General features: G+C 46.5%; 1 protein-coding gene across 2 annotated transcripts in view; it reads right to left on the reverse strand.

Moving 5' to 3' along the window:
- SNX10 (sorting nexin 10) overlaps positions 1–8,554 on the reverse strand; it is a 66,097-nt gene extending 57,543 nt beyond the window's left edge. Inside the window, exon 1 of one of the 2 annotated variants that reach the window (XM_043463357.1) lies at positions 8,294–8,554. The gene's annotated coding sequence lies outside the window, so the exon portion shown is untranslated. Of the gene's footprint in view, positions 1–8,167; positions 8,269–8,293 lie in introns of those variants that run through there. The other variant, XM_043463358.1, reaches the window with a different exon arrangement.
- Between the last annotated feature and the right edge of the window lie 286 nt (positions 8,555–8,840).

An 8,840-nucleotide genomic window follows, 5' to 3' on the forward strand; every position in this document is an offset into this window, starting at 1 on the left:
AAGGTCATAGAGCTAGTAAGTGAAGGAGCCAGGACCCAAACCCAGCTAGCCAGACCCTGGAAAGCCTCGTCCTCCCGACACAGTATCCCCTACATCTAACACAGCATCCAAGTTACATACTTAGAAATAAATGCTAAAAGAGAGCAATGAGAGGAGAATACTAACCAATAAATAGAATTATTTATGTGTCAAATGCTTCAGGGATGTGGAGATTGGGGGCAGAGTTCTGTCTATACATGAACTGGGAAAGTTCACAGCCATACTTCTAGAAATGATTTTTTTCATTCTCAGAAAGGAGGTAATATTGAGACAAGTGTAGTGTCTTCCTCTGAAAGACCTCTTTTAGGGTCATTAGCTATAAAAGAGGACCCCTGAGAATAGCTAGAGGGCAGCAACGATCCAATTCAATGAGCAATTACTGAAAGCCCACTATGTGAGAGTTCTAGGTTTGGTCCTGACAAGGGCTGTTTTTAAAGGTTAAGGCACACGCCCTGAGTTCTAAGATGTAAAGACGTCCAGATACAGACATGAAACAGTCTACTTGTAATCCAAACTTCACTCTATGTGCCAAAAGAAATAGCACTGGTAACAGGGTTACAGGAAGGAGGAGAGTGCAAAGGGAGAAGCTTCATGAAGGATAGTAGGACCTGACGAGGCCTCGACGCTTGCATCAGGACAAGCAGGGAAAACAGGACCAGCCTGGGGTGATTGAGAAGTAGCACCACTTGGGAATTCCCTGGTGGCCCAGTGGTTAGGACTCCATGCTTCCATTGCAGGGAGCACAGGTTCAATCCCTGGTCAGGGAACTACAATCCTACCAACTGTGATGTGTGGCCAAAAAAAATAGAAGCAACAGCATCACTTTCAGTAGACCTAAGTGTTCAGCGCCCTCAGCAGTGGAGGGCCTGCGTTGACAGAATATCATGAGGAGGTTAAGCTGGGAAGAGCTCTAATGGGCATCCTAGGATGGGGAAGTCCTGAATGATGAGAGCAGGAACGCTGACTTCTCTTAGAAGGCAGGAATGTAGTACTCGGAAGCCTGCCATGATGGTGATGACTCATCTGGGGATGGGGTGGAGGATGGATTGATAGGCTGTGAGCTTCATCAGAGAGCTGCCGAAATGTACCAACCAACAGAAGAGATCATGGACTCAAGGTGGGCGGGAGATGGCCAGGCACATTTGAAAATAACAAGAAGCAGAACCCTGAGGATTTGTTGGGGAGGGGTGAAATCATTTTGTGTGATACTACAATGGTGGACACATCATATACTTGTCAAAACCCAGAGTGTACCACACTAAGAATTAAGTGAACCTCAATGGAAAGTACAGACTTTGGGTGACAATGTGTCAATACAGGTTCATGGACTATAATGACATACGTACCACTCTGATGCCAAGGCTGATAACAGGAGAGGGGAGGCAGGTAATACATAGGGTCTCTCTGTACTTTCCATCAGTTTTGCTGTGAACCTAAAACTGCTCTTAAAAATCAAATCTATTAGGACTTCCCTGGCAGTCCAGTAGTTAGGACTCCGTGCTTCCACTGGAGGGGGTCCCAGTTCAATCCCCAGTCAGGGAAATAATACCCTACAAGCTGCATAGCCCCCCTCCCAAAAAAAACAGGTTTATTAAAAAAGATGTAAGGGGAATTCCCTGGTGGTCCAGTGGCTAAGACTCTGAGCTCCCAAAGCAGGGGGCCCAGATTCCATCCATAGTCAGGGAACTAGATTCCATAGGCCGAACTGAAGATTCTGCATGCTGCAAGGAAGGCACAGCACAGTGAAATAATTTTTTTTAAAAAAAAAGATGTATATAACAAGAATAACTTGGAGACAGCATGATGGAAGAAGGGCATCAAGAGTGACTCACCAGCCAGGTGACTGGAAGAAGACTGGGGTCACAGGCAAAATGAGGAAGCTGGAAAGGAGGCCTGTTTTTAGAGGTGAGAGAGAACAAAGATGAGTTCAGCTGGGAACAAGCCAGGATGATGGTGGACATCCACACAGAACAGCCTTCATGCACCTGAAGAACGATTTGGGGCTCAGATAAGAAAAGGGTAGAGCATGCAAACTGGAAACAAAAGTAAGCACTACATGTTCCTCTTTTATTTTTTTTCCCATTTATTTTTATTAGTTGGAGCATGTTCCTCTTTTAAAGTGATAAATTGTCTTTCAAAAAGGAAAATCATTGCAACACACTGGAAATAGTCTTCCCACTTGCCACTCTGTCGCAAAGAACTCTTGCTGAGGAGGCAAGTTTATCTACAAAGGAATACAGCAGCACCAGGGGTTGTGATACACTAGTCACTTTCAACTCTGCCCAAAGTGACATCAGTCCAGATGGGAAGTCATCTGAGGGACAGCAAGAGGGAGATTTCACTTTTAAGCAAACAGTGTCCCCCTAACAAGGTTTTCTAGGTGGCACCAGTGGTAAAGAACCCACCTGCCAATGCAGGTAGACCTAAGAGACCTGGGTTTGATCCCTGGGTCGGGAAGATCCCCTGGAGAAGGAAATGGCAACCCAATCCAGTATTCTTGCCTGGGAAATCCCATGGACAGAGGAGCCTGATGGGCTGCAGTCCATATCATCACACAGGGTATCAGACATGACTGAAGCAACTTAGCACGCATGACCCCCTATCAAGAGGAGGAAGGACAGTGTGAATGCCAAACTGCCTGACTCCCAACCTTCTTCTGCCCCTTGCCTGGGGAGATTGTTTCACATCTCTGTGCCTCAGTTTTATCATCTGTGAAATGGGGATAATGGCCTGTTTCATGCATCAGCCGTAACGATCACAGGAGTAAATGCGGAGCTCAGCCACTGCATCAGCTACTGTCACTGATCATCACTTTCTAGAGTGATCATCACTTTCTAAGACCCCTGAGGGAGAAAATGCTGAGGTATCTTCCTGATTATCACAGAGCAGCTGTGCCTTTTTTAAAATATCCCCTTCAAGTATCTGGCTTGTGAGATGGGACAGGAATATTTACAGAAGCAGAGCATTTGAAGTCTATATGCTCTGAAACAGCCCACACAATGAAGTGCACACCTTGGCCCTTCCCTGTGGCACAAACTTACCCACAGTTTCCTGGCACTGGCCTTGACCCAAGAAGAATGAGATAACACATAAAGTTATTATGTGTTAATAACTATTAATAGTGGGTAAAATGCCAAACATAATATTCCTTAAACTAAATGCCCAAAGCACTGACTGCAATCCAAAGCATCTGACTCAGATCTGTCCACAGATTCAGTCTGGCAAAGGTCTCACCTCAAACAGAGGTCACATTTTTTCAAGGTTTCCCAACCATCAGGGAAAAGTGCTGGCTACAAAAAGCCAGCACTGGGTCTGCACTTCCCCATAAAAGGTAAAGCTGATCTTCCGGCGCAGGAATTTTCAGGTGCACCTGGGCAGACACAGTCCCAATTCTCAGGGTCTGATCACCCAGAGAGCTGACAGAAAGGCTCCACATTCCCCGCTTTGAGACACTAGAGTCTAGAATCTAGGGCTGTGGGAACGCCTGCCTCCTCCTCAGCGGTCCCAAATGCCAGTGTACAGTAAACAGGGCTGTGGTGTCAGTGAGGCAGGGGAGGATAGTGATCAGTCATAGAAACCTCCTTCCTGCGTACTGTATTCATAATTTCTAAAGAGCAGCAGTTCCCTACATACATTGCCCCTTGCTCTGTTCTGCACTTGGAACCCTTAGGGTTTGTAAGTCTGAGAGGAACCGGAGAGCATTCATAGTCATAAAGATAAAGAGAAGACCGTGCAGCTCATGGGTCAGGGAGGAGGGTGAGGGGCAGGGCTGAGAGACCAAGAGAGGGACCCAGGGGATGGTGGAAGATCAGGGGGCCCACAGGTGACGGCTCTACTCACCAAGTAAGGTCTTCTGAACCAGCTGAGCACGGGGTGGGGTAGCTTTCTCAACCAGTCAAAGATTTCCCCATCAATATGGAGAAATGGGCTTGGACTTCTCTGGTGGTCCAGTGGATAAGACTCTGAGCTCCCAATGCAGGGGCCCCGGGTTCGATCCCCGGTCAGGGGACGAGAGCCCACATGCCACAACTAAGAGTTCACAGTGAACAACTAATGATTCCCATGTGTCACAATTAGAAGATCCAATGTGCCGCAATGAAAACCCAGTGCAAACAAATATTTTTTAAAAAATCTCACGTATGTGTATATATATTTTAATATCTATAATTTTGGTTTTGACATTCAATCTTTACTCTAAGTGGCATTTACTTTTCTGAATGGTGTGAGGCTTGGATCTCATTTTTTCCTAACTGGACCGATAACGGTCCCAATAAACTTTACTACAGTACATTTAATCACACGATGAATTCCTATCTTGACAAGGGAACTAGTTCTGACTTGCTACTCCTGGTCCGAAGTAACGTATTTTGATGTCCAGTTGAACAATACATTTCAGAACATATTGCCTATTAGTACAATGTATTGATATTTTCCCAGGAAAACTTCATCAATTTGTAAAAATTAAGTGACTTTAAAGTGCTGGTCTAAACTAACAGCAGGTCCATGACCTATTAGTCTTATTTAGTCACTGGAGCATCAAGCTTTGGCCTGACTTCCCAGTGATTCACACCCTACATGGAAATCTCAGACTTCGTGGAATTTCACTTGAATTTATAAATCCCTCAGCAATAACTGTCCAACACTACAATTCTATCAAGAGGCCTGAACGGCATCCTTGTGCCTTAACCAATACATGTTCTGACTCCTTCCTTGCTTTCTCTCAAAACAAGTTTTATCCTCCTGGCTCTTATCGTACAGTGTTGTAGATTCCCATCTTAAATCACTGCAGAGTGGTTCAGCTAACAAGATGACATGCCAAAAGATGATGTATTTTAATAGTGCTTCCAGGAAACTTTATTGGCCTCTCCCACACTGGGGAAGAGGGTGGGAAATCTGGGAGTCTTTTGGCTTTTTGTAATTCATTCACCTGGTACCACTCATTTCAAAGGGAAATACTGGGGTGTGGTGGAAAGAATATGAGACTGGAAGTTAGGAAACCTGAGTTTTATAGTCCCCTTTCTACTCTTAAGTAGCTGCATAGCTCAGATTAAGCTATTCCCTTATTTGTAAAATTAGATTATAGGAATAGAATAGTAGAACAGTCATTACCAATTTTCATTGTCATTATAAAATAGTCATTACCAAATTTTCTTTCTACCATGAATGACCCTTTAAGAATCTAAAGTAAGGACCTCCCTGGTGGCCCAGTGGTTAAGACTCTGCACTTTCACTGTAGGGGGCACAGGTCAGATCCCTGGTCAGGAAACTAGGATCCCACATCCCATGCAGCCAAAAAGAGTATAAATAAATGAAAAAGTATTTTTAAAAAAGAGAATCTAAAGTAAGCTGTGGATTCTCACCTCTAGAATAATATGCTCTTGTACAAGAGTATGAAATCATATGATTTCAGGGAGTTTACAGACTCCCTAAAGCCTATCTCGTATTCCCAGGGTCAAGATCACTGAGACCTACCACAAACTTCTAAAAAATAACACAGAATACAACAGAAATGTATGCAGAATCAGAAAACCTTAAGCAAAGTTGAATCATTTCCAGAACTAAAAGCATCTTCTTCTCCTCAGAGACTGAGAGGAGGAAGTGGTTTCTTAGGGTAAAATAAATGAAAATGTCAATTAAGGGCTGCCCTTGATTGAGGTCTGGCTAAGCCCTTTACCTACATTCACACAGGGCTGGCTGAGAGTACCCATTCCAGAGCCAGGCTGCCTCGTTCAAATCTCGGCTCCATCGTTTATTAATTGACTTAGGCTTTGTGCCTGTTTCTTCTTCTGTTATTGAGAAGGAGAGAAGGGAAGAAAAAAAAAAGAAAAACTAGGGCACACTAAAAACAATACATATCTCAAGGACTGTTAATATACATATGGTACTTGAAATCAAGCCTGCCAGACACTAAGCCCTAAATAACAATTCCACATTATAGAAATCTGGGACACATTTGCTGGGTGGTTAAGATCTTGAGCTAAAGAGTTTAGGGAAGCCATAGAGATCTTGATAACTCATTTTCCCTCAGATGGAAACAGAAATCTGCTTCAGAGGTTTGTTATAAATGAGCCTGCCATGTTAAAAACTATTTTCACAATGCCTAGCACATAATCAGTGCTCAGTAAATGTCAGCTATTGTTATGAACAATTCTGGGAGGTAAGGATTATCAGTAGCTTTTTTTAGTTCTGAAGAAAGGATAAATCAGAAATTTAAGCGTACTGCTGACAGTACCTCAGTTAGTAAATGATTATCCCCAGATTTCAACTCCAACGAATCTGAAACCAGAAGTTGTAACCACTATCACACACAACCCCTTAATTTGAACAGGGCTTAGAGAACAGAAAAGCTGATTCATACCTACTAATTTTAAGAGGGGGGTGGGGGTGGGGGGGGAAGACTGTTGGTGATAAGAGTCTTTTATCCAAAATGCAGGGTATTTATTTTCCAGGGAGGTCAGTCATGACTGGCCAAAAGCCCTCATTTGCTACTCTTAGAAATGGAAGCCTGGAAAGGCTGGACCCTGGTCTCATAGATTTCAAACCCCTCGCAAGTGGTTGTTAAACCACAGCCCTCACGTCAAAAGAGGAAAAAGAAGCCATTTCCCATAATAGCTGAACAAACAAACTGAGTTCTCTAAAATGCAAGTAGAGACCCTAAGGCTGAGAAAAGTATTATTAAGAATGCTCCAAAATGACATAGAAATGCCACAGTAGAACACAACATTAGTCTTTAAACAACAAACTTTTTTTTTTTAACAACAAACTTTTATGCAGGCAGGAATGAAGGTGTTTACCTCTGTTTTCAATAGCAAGCTCCAGGAGGCCTTCCCCTAAGTAAAATAAGAGGAAGTTCCCACCACAGCCCACTGTTGCAGGAGGAGAAGCAGACTGTCAGTCAAGAGACCCCTGGTGAAGGGCGGTGTCACCTGAGAGTCACACCCCACTCCTCCAACACCAGTTTCCTCCCTAGTGATATAGTCACCTCGGAAATGAGAATGAAATAGACCAGTGGGAGAAACAGGGTGGTCCACTGAAATACAGGTCAGTGCTAATCACCTTTCTTCACATCTTCTATATATTTACTTCTGGGTGTATTGTATTTTTTGTCTTTTTTTCAAAACAGTCCCATTAGTCAATCTTAAATCTACCATGCCTTTAAAAAAAAGGGGGGGGTGCGGTGCTTAGGACTAGGCATCACTGATCACTGGAAGGGATGGTAGAAACAGCAGAAGCATCTCATTCAACTGCATCCTTGGAGCTTGGTCCATCGGATGGAGTAGCTAGTACCCCCCCACCCCTCCACCCCCCCGCCGTGGCTGCATTCATCCCTTCCACCCAGCCCACTTCCAGGGGCGAAGAGGGACTTTATGCATTCCCAGCCTACCCCCACTCCCACGCCCCTAGAGGTGTGGAGAAGGCTGCGGACGGAGGGAGTCAGAAGTCCACCACAATCTAGGCCTGTTTCTGCTCTCACTAGCTGGATGACTCTGCTCCCTGGGGCCTTAGTTTCCCAGCCTTAAAATGAGAGGTTTGAAGGAGATCACATGAAAGCCTCCTGCCTGATCTAAATTTCTAAATCCATTATTTTGATACATAAACGTGTCCTGCAGAAATAGAAGCCCTTACTGGCAAGCAGGACTTGTGGTTCTACGTCCCCCTGACCCTTCCCCTCAATCCCCCGCGGACCATCTTACCGAAGTATGATACATCAGAACTGAAAAACAGGCTGTTGCTTTCCTGTGGCACCAGACCTAATAATCAGTCAAACGTGGATTTTCACTCGGGCCTTTTCCCTCAATCCCACAATCCCACGAAAACCCCCTGCCTACCCCTCCCAGTTTCTAAACTCAAAGCTACCCTTTCGTGAATTAAAAATACCCACCCCAACCCGGCCTGGTGTAAGGTGTCTCAGCACATTTCCCGCGCCCCGCCCCCCCTCCGCCGGCGTCCAGGATTCCACCTCTGCCCCATCTTCTCCCCAGGGTGTCTTTTTAGCCGGATCAATTCGATCCGTGCCCTCCCCTGGCAAACCAGCCGACCGATTCCTCTTCCCCGGCAGGAAAGGAGGCAACGCCCGGCTCCAGCCCCAGGAGACCCAAGCATCTTCCCAGCCCGCAGGGAGAGGCACCTGGGCGCAGAGGAAAGGGCCCCAAGCCTCCGCGAAGGAAAGGAAAGGGCGGCCGGCTCGTCCCTGGTTGCGGTCCCCACCCGGCGGCGCGGGGGAGGCCTTCCCGGCAGATCGCCTGTCACTTACGGGCGGCACCTCCAGGCAGAGCCGGGCAGAGCAGGGCCAGCGGGCCAGCGGGTGGCGGAGTTTGCTGACTCAAAGGCGCGGCGGCGGCGAGCGCTTAGGAGCGCACACGAGCGCAGCCCCGCGCTCCCCGTGCACGTAGCGGCCCCGCGCCCGCGCTCCACGCCTGCTCTCGCGGCCACCGCACCGCCCAACCCAGGTACGGCCCCGCGGGGGCCTGCCCCGCCCTGCCGCGGACCTGCAAGCTGCCCTCTGCCCCCGGGCTGGGGAGAGCTGTGCGGCCGCTGGGGGGCGCCACTTGAAAGCTACCAGGAGCTTGCAAACCCCGCCCCGCCCCCTTAGTTACTTACGGAGAGGATGGTTGAATGGGAAGAGTGATGGACTGATAATGGTACAATGTCAATGGTAGAACCTAGGTGGTGGGCATATGGGTGTTTACTGAAAAATTCTTTCAACTTTTCTGTATGTTTGAATTTTTTCACAAGACATCCTGGGAGGAAAGAAATGAGGTCTGTCAAGGTGGCTGAATCAGTAAACCGTTTTCCAAGTG

This window comes from Cervus canadensis, chromosome 3, assembly GCF_019320065.1.
Source record: "Cervus canadensis isolate Bull #8, Minnesota chromosome 3, ASM1932006v1, whole genome shotgun sequence".
Lineage (NCBI taxonomy): Eukaryota > Metazoa > Chordata > Mammalia > Artiodactyla > Cervidae > Cervus > Cervus canadensis.